The sequence below is a fragment of the Pelodiscus sinensis genome, chromosome 6, assembly GCF_049634645.1.
Source record: "Pelodiscus sinensis isolate JC-2024 chromosome 6, ASM4963464v1, whole genome shotgun sequence".
Lineage (NCBI taxonomy): Eukaryota > Metazoa > Chordata > Testudines > Trionychidae > Pelodiscus > Pelodiscus sinensis.
In genome coordinates this window covers 62,328,883-62,343,430 of record NC_134716.1, presented here as the reverse complement: position 1 = coordinate 62,343,430, position 14,548 = coordinate 62,328,883, and the positions used below count along the sequence as shown (strand labels likewise).

At 46.3% G+C, this 14,548-nt stretch overlaps 1 protein-coding gene and 1 long non-coding RNA gene across 7 annotated transcripts in view; one reads left to right on the top strand and one right to left on the bottom strand.

Annotated features, from left to right (window-relative positions):
- Positions 1-9,150, bottom strand: part of TMEM232 (transmembrane protein 232) — a 155,913-nt gene extending 146,763 nt beyond the window's left edge. Inside the window, exon 1 of one of the 5 annotated variants that reach the window (XM_075932031.1) lies at positions 9,007-9,150. The gene's annotated coding sequence lies outside the window, so the exon portion shown is untranslated. The remainder of the gene's footprint in view (positions 1-9,006) is intronic. The other 4 variants (XM_025190394.2, XM_025190397.2, XM_025190393.2 and 1 more) reach the window with 4 other exon arrangements.
- Positions 9,151-9,209: 59 nt separating this feature from the next.
- LOC142829889 (uncharacterized) lies at positions 9,210-10,801 on the top strand. Of its 2 annotated transcripts, none has more exons than XR_012904788.1 (3): positions 9,210-9,601; positions 10,318-10,454; positions 10,635-10,801. It is a non-coding gene; the product is annotated as an uncharacterized LOC142829889 (long non-coding RNA). The 2 variants fall into 2 exon arrangements; XR_012904789.1 differs by having other exon boundaries at positions 9,219-9,495.
- The last annotated feature ends 3,747 nt before the right edge of the window (positions 10,802-14,548 follow it).

The window sequence follows — 14,548 nt, the reverse complement described above, 5'->3', positions numbered from 1 at the left end:
CTTGGTATTCTGATGAGGGCTTGGACCTTACTCTGAAGAGCCTGGGCAACAGGCAAATAGAGGATCATCTCTTCAATTCCAAGGAGAAAACTAGGCCCAGTGTTACTATCCAGGATACATTGAAGGTAAAACAGATAATTTAACAGTGTTTCTATACCACCTATCGCCAGCCCCAGCCAGTTCCATTCCCTTGGATCTCAGCCATGTTGTTCAGGAGAAGGGGTTTAGGAAAAGAAGTGGAACCACCTCCCACGCTCACCAGTGGCAGGAAGCAGAGACACATGGCTGAGAGTCAGAGGAATGGACCAGGCTGTTTCTGGGTTGCTCTGCTTTCCCCTGCTGCCACTGGTGAGTATGGAGGGGGCCTGATTCCCTGCTGCTGATGCCAGACACCCTCCCGCTAGTCCTCTGGGCCATATCATTTGGGGGGAGCGGGTAAAGGGAAAGAGGTGGAATGGGGGCAGAGCAGGGGCAGAGCTTGAAGGAAGGGCGAAGTGGGAACAGGGAGTGATGGGGCCCTCCCCTAGGTTAGGGGTAGCGCAGGGAGGAATCACATGGGGGGGGTCACATGACTGGTGCCCCCCTTGTGTCCCTCCCCAGCAGTTGCCACAGATTATGAGGACCTGCCTTCAGAAAAAAATTTCTACTAAACTCCAATAGTTAACGATTGGCTGATGCTGAAACATGAAGAGCTATATCCCTTCCAAAATGGTCCTTTTTAGGTTTGGTTGTGTTTGTTTCAAGTATTTCCTATTATGGGTCTGGATATATTTGTTCCTAAAAATGTCCAATTCTTTTTTTAAACTGGGCTAAACCATGCTTTTGGTCTCAGTTGTATGATTTGACAGTTTTCAGTTTCACTGAATATTCCATTATATTTCTATTATGAGAGTGACTAAAATTTTCTGTTCTGCCATCTCCATATAATTAATTATTATACATATTTGTTTGTGTCCCCATTCATCAATCTCCCTTTAAGGGGAATATTCCCAATATTTTCAGTCTCTCTTCAAAATGAGCTATTTATATGAGCACTTTCAGGCTCATAATAGTTACTTTAGCCTATATCTGAACACTTGACATGAGGTAATAAAAAGTGAATATAATATTCCAGGTGAGGGCAATATTTCCAATATTCTCCATCTGATTCCACATTCAGGTTTTGGCTCAGTTTCATCTCTTCCAGTGGCTAGTTCCACAATCATGTGCTCTCAAACAAGAATATTCTATTTTATACCACAGTACATATTAAAACACTATAAATAAACTAAACATGGAATGGTGCACTGGCACACTGCATACCTAATTCAAGAGCAGCTTTTGCCACAAACATGGTTGTTAAAAAACTTCATTTAACTATAATCAGGGCCCATAACTTTTCATAGACTGTAGTGTGCCAAACAACTCACTCACTTGCAGTTATAAAGAAATGAGAATGTGTATTACTAACCAATAAAAAGTAGATTACTCTGAATTTATGAAAAGTAATTCCTAATTTTCTCATGGTTGTGATGTTGCATTTCACCTGTTAATTCCAAATTAATCTAAATTCTTTTTTTCTTACAGAGAGATCCAGCAGAAAACAGACAATTTTAAATGAAGTTCTTTAACGCCCATCAACTAAAATTTCAATCACTATACCATTTATTTTATTGTTGTAAAAAGAGTCATTGTAGTATTATTTCCACACCAAGCTACCCATGAAATCTGTCTGAATATTCCTGCCAAAATACCTTTTACCCAACCTTTCTTATCCAGCATTCCAATAACATTGTAAATGGCTAAATTTACAGTATACTTTAGTTAATGATACAACATAATGGTTCTGATTCTCCTCTCTGTCAGCTAGTGTTAAAAGCTGAGACTAGGAGGGGCTAAAAATCCATTCTTGTCCTGCAATTTGCATGCCTGTGTTATGCAGTCTTAGAGAGGTAGCCGTGTTAGTCTGTAACTGTAAAAAAAATGAGCACTCCCGTGGCACCTTAGACACTAATAAATTTATTAAGTCATGAGCTTTTGTGGGTAAAAGCTACTCATTTGATGATGTGGGTTTTACCCACAAAAGCTCATCACCTAATAAATGTGTTAATCTCTAAGCCAGGGCTACTCAACTTTAGAAGCCCCAGGGGCCACAATGATACTCACAGCACATGCCAAGGGCTGCAATTTAAGTGTGGTTGCATATACTTGCAAATATATAAGCAAATAGCTTCTTTCACACTGATGGGCATGAATACCAAGATTAAGGCAAGACTACACAACACACAGGCCCCATTTAAGTCAGTTCTGCGGATATTAATCAAGTGCAATATTTACTCAATTTACACCCATATGACAGCACTTTTAGGCTGTGTCTAAACTACATGCCTCTGTCATCAGAGGCATGTAGATTAGACACAAAGGCAAAGGCAAATGAAGCCGCGATTTATATGATCGCAACTTCATTTACATTTACATGGCTGCCGCGCTTCCATTGCTCATTTAAATCGCGGCTTCATTTGCCTTTGCCAAAACAACAAATCTACGTGGCTCCGTCAACGGAGCCATGTAGTTTAGACATACCCTCAATGAGCAATGACAGTCCAGGAATGTAACTACTAAAACACATATCAACAGAACACCATTTATATTGACTACTTTTTTGTTTTGGCTCCCACCTGCGGGCCACACACAAATGGATCACGTGCCATATGCGACTCACAGGCCATGTGTTGAGTAGGCCTGCTCTACATTAGGGAGTTATTTCAAAATAACCCCCCTTATTTCAAAATAATAAGCGGAGCATCCCCACTATCACACTATCACAAAATAAGGGCTGGTTATTTTAAAATCTGTACTCCTGCTTTCCTTGGGGAATAAGCTTATTTTGAAATAATTATTTCGGGAGTTATTATTTTGAATTTAGTTATTTCAAAATAATTTCCAAATGTAGACATTCTCTTAGGTGCCACAGAACTGCTCGTTGTTTTTGTGTTATGCAAGCATATTGCTATACGGAATGATCTAATTTATAAAGTGATGTGCACATTATCAAAGAACAACTAGCCAACAGGGTTGCCAGATACTTTCACAAAAAATCCTGAACATGGCGGGGAAAAATATTGGTTGAGGAAAAAAAGAAAAGAAAAAAAAGGTCACTGTGCTTTTAAATTCCCCCACGCCCCGCTACCCACTCCCCACTCCACTCACCCCTGTCAGACAAGGCAAGGGAAAAAGGTCCCTTCCAGGGATTTCCCTACACTCCCCCATGGGGATGTATACCCTCCTCAACACCCCCCCAGTTTTGTGAACTATGGTGCCATACACCTTCACCCTCACAGTGTCACCCCACATTGGCCCTGACATCCCTCCCCTTTGTAAATTTGAACACTCCCTCCCCCCTACTTTCAATTCCTGGGGAGGCTACTGGTCCCTGCTGGCCTTCTGTCTGAGAAAAACAGAAAATACCGGACATTTTACATGTCCAGTATTTTCAGGGTTTTTTTTACTGGACAGAAGACACAATTACCAGATTGTCCGGCCAAAAACCAGACACCTGGCAACCCTACTAGTCAAGTCAAAGAAAGAGTCTCAGCTTTTAACTTGTTTTATTTCTTTGACTCTGCTGTGACATGTCACACTCTTAAGGGAATATCATCAGCATAATGCAGGAAGAAATGGGAGTTTACATGCTAATCCTCACTAAAACTAATGAGATTTATGCATGGTAAATCCCTGTGCAGTAAAATGAAAATATGTCCTTTGTTACATAAATAAGGTTTGTTGAAATAAACACAGTGATTAACACAAATAAAATTAAGATAACTTTTGCATGACATATTAGAACTTAGAGATGGAAAAGATCTATCGTCATTTATCTAATCTCACTGTTAATTCTAGAACTCTTCCCTACATTGTGTATCTAGAAAAGTACTGTCCTGTGCAGTGGCTCTAAGATTCCCTGTTTAGACAACACTGTGCTTATGGGAGGGATCTTGGAAGAACCACAGTATCTGGAGGAATGGCAACCTTGCAACCTCCCACTTTGCCTCCTGACAGAAAGATTTTTGGCTGGAACCTCAGCACATTTTCCTCCTCTCTCCTCTTGCCATTCCCCTTTTTTCCCTCAGAAATCAAAAAATGTGATCTACTGAGATCTATTAGGTTATAAAAAGTAGTGATGGTGGTGTCTCTTGGGACATGTACAGCTGCAGAGAATAACTCTTTAGGGGTCCCTGGCAAGACAGCGCCCAGCTCACATAGCTGGAATACCAATGAATCACAATGTTGAAAACTACACAATCATAAAGTAACTGTCATACTAAATAACTGTTAAATTAAAGAGATAGTATAAATAACTGCTGATATATAGCAAATAATATGCAACATTGTCCCAGCTTCAGCCCATGCATTCCACACTGGGCCAAGTTCTACCCTCCATTATACCCATGCAATCTCAGGAATCTATTTTTATCATTATAAAGCATTCAGGTATAGTCAAACAATCATATTGCTCATAATGTAAACCTCCATAATACCTTGAATAAGTTGGACGCTTAGCACTAGATCTGTAAAAACAGTCCACTCATTTATAAAAGCAGCAATTGAACTATAAAAGAAATGGGACAATATATCTAGGCCAAATTTCTTGCATGTCGGCACAGTGAGGGCATGCCTACACTAAAGGGTTATTTCAAAATAACTAATGTTATTTTGAAATAAGAAGGTACGCGTCTACACAGCAAGCCCTTAAAGCTACAGCCACATGGGAAAGGGCTTGTGGCACCAGGAAAGCCCTGCTAACCCTGTGCCACACACCAGCAGCCTTCACAGCTTTTGCTGCCACCATAAGTGACTCCCGTGCTACCACTGAGCCCTCCATGGCTGCAAGGGAGCTGGCAGCCCTCTCCCAAGCTCCTGCCCAGGAGCAAAAGAAGAGGTCCCCTTCCTGGTCTGGTGCAGAGATCCTGGATCTCATTGAGGTCTGGGGAGAGGAGACAAACCTCCAGGATCTCCACACCAGACACAGGAATGCAGACATTTATGGCCAGATGGCTGACAGCCTAGGTCAGAAGGGACACATGCACCCAGGAATAGGCGTGAATGTAGGTCAAGGAGCTGAGGTCAGGGAGTGCAGCTCCCACTAAGGGGTGGTACCCCAGACCTGCCCCTATTTTGACCAGCTCCAACACATCCTGAGAGGGGGGCTGTCTCTTCCCCCGCCCCTTGTTGTGGACTCTGGATGGAGATGCCCATTGTCAGCCTCTCAGAAGGCATAGCTGTGGATGAAGAGCAGGAAGTGCAGGAGGAGGAGGAGGAGGACAAGGATACAATGGGGCTCAGGAATGGGTCTGGGCCTGGATACAATGACTGTCAGCCAGGTCAGCCTGGCCCTGGAGCCGATATCACCCTACCAGGATGTCACCCAGGGATTGGAAAAGCCAAGGAAGGCCCATCAGGTGAGTTTCATTACTTTCCCTAGTCACACACCGGGGGAGAGGAGGAGCAGTCCTAGGCTCCCACCTGGGACCTCTGTGCCCCTGCAGAAAGGTCTCAGCCTCAGATGGCCTTGCTCAAAGCACATTGCCTTCATCTGAACCAAGACCTTCCAATGTTGGCTTAGAGATGAGGGCTAGGCTTCATGCACTCTGTCTCCTGGGATGACTGACCTTCTCTTTGTTCTTTACAGCTAGACCAGCTGTGAGTGGGGCACAAGCCACATCTCCTGTGCCAGCCTCCCAACCCTGCAAGACCCACAGGCACCGCCAACCCCACAAGGACCTCGAGCAGGAACACATATCCAGCCTGTTCCCTACAATGGTCTCTGGAGCAGCAGGAGTCCAACCTCCCTTCCCCTGAGTCCAACCTCCCTTCCCCACACCAGGACTTACCCCATCCCCTGGCAGAACTTTTAAAGGTAGGACTGAGAAACCTTCCAGGGAGGGAGTTTCCACCACCACCAACCCCATTCCAGCAGTTTCCCACCTTCCTAGGACAATCATAAGAGATCATACCTGCATGCGCACAGCCCTGATGGTCGATCTCCCCATGACAAACTGGTTCCTGATGGAGGAGTAACTGTCCGGTGTGGCAAGCTTCCAAAGTGCAATGGTGACCCACTTCTGGAGGGGGATGGCAGGTCTCATGTAAGGATGTGAACGACTAGTCGACTATCAGATAAGCAAATACTTAATGGATAGTCGACACACGAGTCAACTAGTCACTCCCCCCTCCCCTTGCTGTCTTTATCAGAAAGAGACAGCAAGACGGGGAGGGAAGTGGAAGGGGTGCTACAAAGCAACAGTGCTACATGGAGCCTGGGGCTAGACCCTGGGCTCCACACGGTGCTGCCACTTTGAAATGCAGTGTACAGCCCAGTGCCAGCTGGGGACTCCGCCGCTGACCCCGAGCACCATGTGGCACTACTGCTTTCAAATACCACATGGAGTCTGACGTCTAGGTAGAGCACTGACACTTTGAAATGCCATAGAGAGCATGGGGCCAGCGAGCGACTGCTTGAGTCCCCCACTGGCCCTGTGCTCCCCACAGTACTTTTGCCTTTGAAGTGTAGCAACAGCCTTGGGGATGTTGCTACACTTTAAAGGCGGAGACACCCTTATCAACTAATCGAATAGGCAATGCAAATTGCAGCGACTATTTGATTAGCCAATCAATCTAAATTTAACATCCCTGGTCTCATATGGGTGACCCCTTGCCTGAGAACAGGGGTGAGCCACTCGCAAGGCTCCTTGAAGGTGTCCTTCTACATGTTGAAATTCTGGAGCCACTGCTAGTCATCCCACTGCTCCATAACGATGAGGTCCCACCAATCAGATATGGAGTTTCATCACCAAAAGCAGCGGTGCACAGTGTGCAAGCAATGCAGGAGGGGCTGTGCTGTATGAGCAGCACATGGAGAGAAGAGAAGAGGTGCAACACAGGAAGCAGCAGGTTCCTGTTCCTGAAGTGCCATGTGGGCAGCCTGTAGTAACTGTACCAGGAGGTGCAGCATAAGGTCTAAAAGCCAGCGCACGCTTTGCAGCAGGTTCAGCTCTATGGTTGGAGTGCTGTGGAATCCACAAGGGCAACCAGAGCATGCAGCGAGATGAGTTTGCTGTCCCTCGAGGTAGTCAAAGGTGAAGAGTCTGAGTCATGACTGTACATGAGGGTTCCTTTAAGCACGAGCCTCAGCTAGCCCCAGGCAAAAGCTATAGGAAGTGACTGCTGTCCTGATGCCCTGCCCCAAGTGCTTCTAGGGAGGCCTTAAATGCAATTCAGCCTCCAAACAGTGTGGACACGCTATTTCAAAATAGATCTGTGCTATTTTGATGGGCATTTGTAGTGTAGATGTGCTATTTCGAAATAAGCTAGTGCAGAGTTTTTATTCCGAAATAGCTTATTTTGGAATAAGTGCGTAGTGTAGACATATTCTGAGAGGATCTCGCAACCTGCGCTATAGCCCAAGCCCAAAATTTTGTACTGCAATTAAACATCTAGGGCTCCTGTGAGCATGAGTAAGCTCGCAAAAGACTATGGGTTTTTAATTGCAGTGTAGACATACTTAATATGCTGTCAAGCATACACAGCAAACAAACTCAGAAAACTGCAAAATATTTTTTCAGTATTTTTCATTGATAGTAATCATTTAGGTCCCAAACCCACAAATACTTTTACACGTATGCTTAATTTTACTACCACTGATTACAATAGTAAAGCTAAGCATGTGTGTGGTTGTAGAATCAGGGCTTTAAGTGTTACTCATACTCAAAGTAGGTTAAAAATTCATTTTAGCTAGGGATGTTCCTCTAAAGTAAATGAAATTAAAATACCTTATCTTATTTATAGAAATTGTCTAGAGTATATCATTTTGTTTCTTTATTATTAAGTGCTGAAAATAGGTAGAGCATTATACAAGCTGAACTCATTCCTGCAGAATTTACAATCTATAACCCTGCTCACACAAACACTCAGGCAAAGCAAATGACTAACTTGACTAGTCCCACTGAAACTGCTTTGATAGTAAGCACAATTGTGTTTGCCAGATCAGTGCTGAAGGCAAAAAAGTTATTTGACACACTGAGTAATTTCACTGATACCAACGGATCACTTGCAGCATAAAAAGTTATACAAGGGAATACGCCTTTGTAGAATCAGGCTTACAGCAAATACTTTAGCATGTATGGCATGCATGATTCATGAATAATCAATCCCTTTGGCTTCAACGGGGGTGCTCACATAGGTAAAGTAATGCACATTCATATTTACAGGATAGGAAGTTTAAGGAAGAAACAGAGGAGTAGTTTATTCTAAGTGCTGTAGGTAAAGTGTTATTTGAGAGTGGCTGTGTGTGAGCTAGTCAAAGAGAGGGTGGAGTGATGACAGAATGCCTTTATGCAGCTTTACAAGCAATATGAAAAGACTGGGGAGTTGGCAGAAGTGGCATCAGTTATGTCTGGGGTTCTTTTATGGGGTCATTTCACACCAGCTAAAAGCTGTGGCATATAGAACCACAAACAAGGAATTCACTGGTCTTTCTCACTAGATTTAACAGCGACGAGGAGTCCTGTGGCACCTTATAGACTAACTGAAGTGTAGGAGCATAAGCTTTCGTGGGCAAAGACCCACTTCGTCAGATGACATGCATCTGACGAAGTGGGTCTTTGCCCACGAAAGCTTATGCTCCTACACTTCAGTTAGTCTATAAGGTGCCACAGGACTCCTCGTCGCTTTTGCAGATTCAGACTAACACGGCTACCCCTCTGATAGATTTAACAGGTTTCTTAGCACGATAACAGCCTCCTGGATGTATGCGGAAGGGAGAGCAAAGTAGCACTTGAACAGAGGGAACAGTGTCTGGCAGTTTTCGGTAGGGTTGGGAGAGGAAAGGAGATGTGGAGACCCCTAGAGAATCAGGGATGCAATCCGCATTCTGGAGCAGGCGTTGGTGGGGGCCTGGAAGGGGGAGAGATTGAGGGCGGTGGCAATTCCTGAAATGAACTTAACCCGGTTCTACCAACCCCCGCGTACCTGAACGTGGCAAACGAGGAGGCAGGAGCTGACCTCAGCCTGCAAGCGCCTCTCCCACCGTCCGCTCCCGCCGAGCAACTCGCCTCGCTGCGCCGCCCGGTTCCAAAAGCGCTGCCGGGCTGTTGCTAAGGACGCAGTTAGGTTGGCGCCCAGCCCATTGTGACGTGAGAGGAGACACTTCCGTGACTGTAGGACTTCAAAGTTCCAGCACCCTGCGGGACAGGACAGCGCTGCAGGGCGGTTCTCCCCTCCCCTCCTTTAAAATAAAATAAAACAAAACTTCGAGGGCGGGGGGGGTGGAAGGAAACGCCCTAAGCCAGACAGCAGCCGCGCAGTGGAAGGGAGGAGAGGAAGGAAAAGTCCCTCCCCTCCAGGAGCACCCAAGCCAAGTGAGAGTGGGGAAGCCTCGAGTCCCTAGACCCGGCTGGTGCCGTGGAAGGGGCGGGGAAGAAAGAAAGGAAAATCCTCCTCCAGCCCTGCGGATGCCGGGTGCGTGTGCAGGGGAGACGCCCCGACCTCCGTTCAGATGCTGCTCGCGGAGACCGGAAGCCCCAGGCGCGTGTCCCCAGGGCAGGGGGATGCGGCCATCGTGCATGTGCATTTTTAAACTTAAGTTCTTTCGAATCCATTTTTCCCACGTTCCTGTGCGTGCCCCTGCCAGCGCAGAGGGGGAGAGAGAGTCGGGGCAGGGATTCCTCCCTGTGCTTCATTGAAACAATTGAAATTCTGGGAGAGGAGGGAAAAACCCGGAGCCCCTCACCCTGGCGGGGGGCTTCGCTGGGAGGGGGCGTGAAGAGAGAAAAAGGAACGAAAAGTCCCATCCCGGAAGAAGCCACGCTGGGGGGGGGGTGTATGTGTGAAGGAAGAGAGACCCTTGACACTGGCAGATGCGTGGCTGAAACCCTCAGCTTTCGAGCCCCCACCAGTGTCACCCTAGTGCTCGAGCTGCGCCAGAGCTAAAGTCCTAGCTCACCCCCTCTGTGCAGAGCTGGCCTCTCCCCATCCACTCTGTGTATTGGGGGTTCTTCCCCCCCCCCCCCCCCCCCCCGCATCCCCCTTCTGTTCTGAAATGTGATTTGTCCTTTTCATATGTGTTCATTTTTTTAAATTGTATCCTTTGGTATATATGGTTGTGACTATTTTCTTCCACTATTTGATCTGAGGAAGTGGGTCTGGCCCACGAAAGCTCATCATCTAATAAACCATCTTGTTAGTCTTTAAAGTGCTACATTGTCCTGTATTTTGTAAGTTTAAGGAGTGGGTCTAACAGCTTTGCTGGTTTTCACTCTGTTTATTTGCATGTCTTGGAAGTTCATATTTATTTCTGGGGAGAATTTTTATACAGAGATGAAGGATGATCTGATCTGGTCCTGAGGGTGCAGAAGAAGCTCTGTGCTCAATTATCTGCTCAAGACTTCCTGCCTCCTGGGGCTCCAGTGTGCAGTGAGGCAAGTGGGGGCACAATACTGTACAGTTTTTCATTGCAGGATAATTCCCTGGCTGCTTGTGACCTGATTCAGGGGAGGGGAGAACAGTGCCAGGTTGAGTAAATTACTTAATTTCTCTAGACCTCAATTTCCTACCTGTAAAATGGGGATAACAATCCTTCCCTTTTCTTGTCTGTTTAGATTTTAGTCTCTGTAGGGCAGAGAACAACTGTCTATATGAATCAATGGCTGCCATGAAGAGGCACCAGCAGCAGTGAGTGAAGGCTGCAAGCAATGGTTACTTACAATTTAAACATTCCTTTTTGTTGTTTTCACTTTAAAATTAAAAATAAAGCATTATAAACCTTTTTGTCGGGCATGCTGTGTGGTCTAGCTGCAAAAGGGGACATGGTGAGGCACAAGAGCCAAAAGAAGAGGCAAGGAGCACAAGGGAGCAAAGAAAAGGCAGGATGGGCTCAGAGGGACAAGGGGATGCATAAAGGAAGGTACAGTGGGCTTGGAGGTGCACAGGCAGATGGACAGTATTCAGAGAGACACAGTGGGTGCCCAGAATGTACCTCAGGGGATCCAGTCACATAGACTGAGAATTTTTTAGGGTTTAGTTTGGTTTGGGAAATGTGTTGAAATGGGATTAGCTTTATTTTGGATCATCATGAAAACCACATTGCTTATTTTACAGAGTGAAAGTTGGCAACGCTGGCACCCAAATGCAGAAACCTGCCTAGTGGAGATTGCCAATGGAGATTGAAACTCCATGCACATGCAGCCATGGGTGGGAAGAAGGGCCTAGCTCAGGTGCGAGAGCATATAGGCTAAAAGCTTGGAAAGACAGGCAGGGCTGGGGTTGCACCCTCAGCAGTTTGAGACTAGGAAGGGACATGATGAGGTGAAGTGGCTGGAAGCAGGTAGGTTCTCTGTGAATCAAAGTTCTTCCCCCTTTCCCTCTTTCCTCTCTTCTGGATTCAGAGTTGACCTCCACGTGTTTGGGAGCTCAGTTTACCCTCCCTACTCTGACATATCCATGGATTCTGAAGTGATTTGGGTGGGGGGCAGAGCACCACACCAACTGGACAGTCTCCTCTTTTTAGCTGCTCTTCTGGCCTGAATGTACACCTCCTGTTGGAGGGAATGCAACCCTCTCCCATTACAATGAATTGTTCTTGTCACAAATTGCAGAAATTGGGCAGGCTGAGTCATGAAATAAAAACAATGGAAAAGGGTTGTGCTTTAGAAATTAATCCCATGGTATTGTTAGATTCAGGCTACAATATTTTTCTTGTGACATGCCAGGCACGGCCTTGGTCACTGAAAAGGAAGTTTTGGCAAATGGACCTTGCACTTATTTCCAGCCTCTTCAACTTCACCTGGGCAAGAAAATGCTAGTCTAAATTCTTCTCTTGTCCATCATATTCATGAACATATTTAAAAAAAATTAATGGGGGTACCTCAACCATTCCCTTTCATTTTGTTGCCAGCCTGTGTCTTTTTTCAGTTTTTCCTCCTGTCTACCCTGTCTGTGACTAATTCAATAAGAAAAAGCTAGCAATAACATATATTTGTTCAGTTTTACTGATACGGACAGATTATACTAGACTGTAAGCACCTCCATCATCATATCACATTGCTCAGAAGTGTAATTTCTCTTTTCAGCCTAAATGACATTTTGTGTCAAGCTATTACAAATTTACCACACTGCCTCAAGGACACAACTAGCAGCAATAACTCTGAAAGAGCAAGATACCCATGTAATATAATTAGCTGTGTGTGACATTACCAATTGCATTTGCCATTATCACTGATACTTACCCTTTTGCCTTTCTCCTCCAACTAAAAACTACTTCCTAGATATCTGAGAGTGAGTGAGCAAGCAAGTTTAGTAGTCAAGGATGGCACAGGCCATCTTTAACTGGTTCTGGCTTGTCCCCAAATATAATGTATGCCTGTTAAAGCAAAATGGAAAACATACTTTCATGTTTATGAACATATCTGCTCAGATGCATGGAAGTAAATTTCAAAGTAAGGAAGGAAGTGTTATTTACTTCATCTCATAACACTTAAAGGGGAGGGGATGTTACCAAATGAAATTTACAGGCAGCAAGTTTAATGTAATGCAACACAGAGTTAACCTGTGGAACTCTTTGCCGGAGGCTGATATGAGGGCACAGACTAAAACTGGGTTTTAAAAATTAAATAAATTCACAGAGATCCATCAGGCTCTGTTAGTCAGGATGGGATGGATAGTGGCCCTAGACTCTGTTTGCCAGAAGCAGGGAATGAGCAATGGAATGGATCACTTGATGACTTGTTCTGTTCATTACCTTTGAAGCACTTTGCCTTGGCCACCATTGAAAGACAGGATACTTTGCTGGTTTAGGGGTAAGCAATAATTTTCACAGGGGAATCACCTCATAACTTTTGGTAAATTTTGGTCACAGGCTGCTTATTTCTATTATATTAATAGATGGGGTGTGGGATCTGGGATGGAGTTTGGATGCAAGAGAGAGCTCTAGTCTGGTGGAGGGGATATGAATGCAGGTTTGAGAGGGAGTTTGGGTGCAGGAGGGATCTCCAGACTGGTGCGGAGTGGTGGGGTGTAGGAGAGGATGAAGGCTGTGAGGTCTGGGAGGGACCTTGGGTGCAGAAGGGGACTAGAATCTGGGGCAGGAGGTTGGGGACATTGTTCCCTGTAAGCTGTGCATTTTGGTAGCCACTCAAGAGAAATTCAGATGCCACCCAGTTGATTAGCAGAGCACCCACAGCTGGCAGCATGCGTACTGGTAGTACATATCTGCACGTCTTGGGGCACATAAAATTTATTGTGGAGATGGATAGATAAAAATGAGAGGCAGCATTGATTTAGGTACAGAGGAGGGGTGCAGGGTGTGGGAGGAAGTCTGGGGGCAGGAGGGATTCTGACTTGGGGCAGGGGTTGTGGTGCAGGAAGTGTTACAAGGTACAGACTCTGTCCTACAGGTGGTTCCCATCTGGCAGTACAATGGAGTGCTCAAGCAGTGGCCCCATGCTATTTCCAGAAGCAGCCTGCTGCTGCTGGCATGTCTGTGATTGCCCCTTCATAGAGGGCTCTGTGCACTCCTTCACAGAGCATGTCTCTGTGCACTCCTGGTGCACGAACCACCACAATTTCCACTGGCCTGTTTTCAGCCAATAAGTTGTGAGAATAGTGCTGGGATAGGGGCAACTCCTCAGATGGCACCATTGCTCCTCTTCCAAGGGTATGTACAGACATGCCAGCAGTAGCCAGCCACTTCTGAGAGTGGCATGGGGACACAGCAGAGTGCTTGCTGCACTGTGGGACTTTTAGCAGCCCAGAGTGTCATGGTGGGCCACAGCCCGGCCAGAGTTTGCAAGGCTCAAGGCAGCATGTTGTGGTTGGCTGTACTGCGTAGCTGGGTGGCTTCCAGCCAGGGCAATGAGCAAGCAGCCAGGCGAGCAGGCACCAAGCAGCATAGGGCCCAAGGCAACCGCCTTGCCCTAAGGCCAGGCCTGGTGGGCCGACAGAAACATTAGACTGGCTGTGTTTTGCCCACCGCTTGCCTAGATGGGCTTTTGAGTTGCTCCATCCAGCATGGCCTTCTTTTGTTAAGCTTTCTGTAGGGTGACCAGCTTGCAACTGTGAAACATCAGGACGGAGATGTAACAGGCACCTATATACGAAAAAGTCCCAAATATCAAAACTGTGCCTATGAAATCAGAACAGCTGATTATCCTCGCCTTGCTGTCCGGCACTGAACCAGCAGCAATCAGCTACAAGGCTGCAAACCCCAGTCGGGGGAAAGGAAGCATCGCACAATCTCTCACGTAGGAGCTTTCTACATAACACAGGAAAAGGGGGCGAGCAGGAGCGGTGCAATTGCACCTTGGCGTACGCGGCTGACTTGGGGCAGCTGCCGGGCACGCGCAAGGCTCAGCCTCCCCCAACCCCTGAACGGGTCAGAGTCCGCGACTCAGCCCCAGACAAAGCCCCGCCCAGTGCGACACTCCAAGCTCCCACCCCGCCCAGTAGGACGTCAGCGCTGTCCGCGGTTACGTTGGAGATGCTTATTGGTCCATCGGAGGTCCGGGACCCTGTCCCT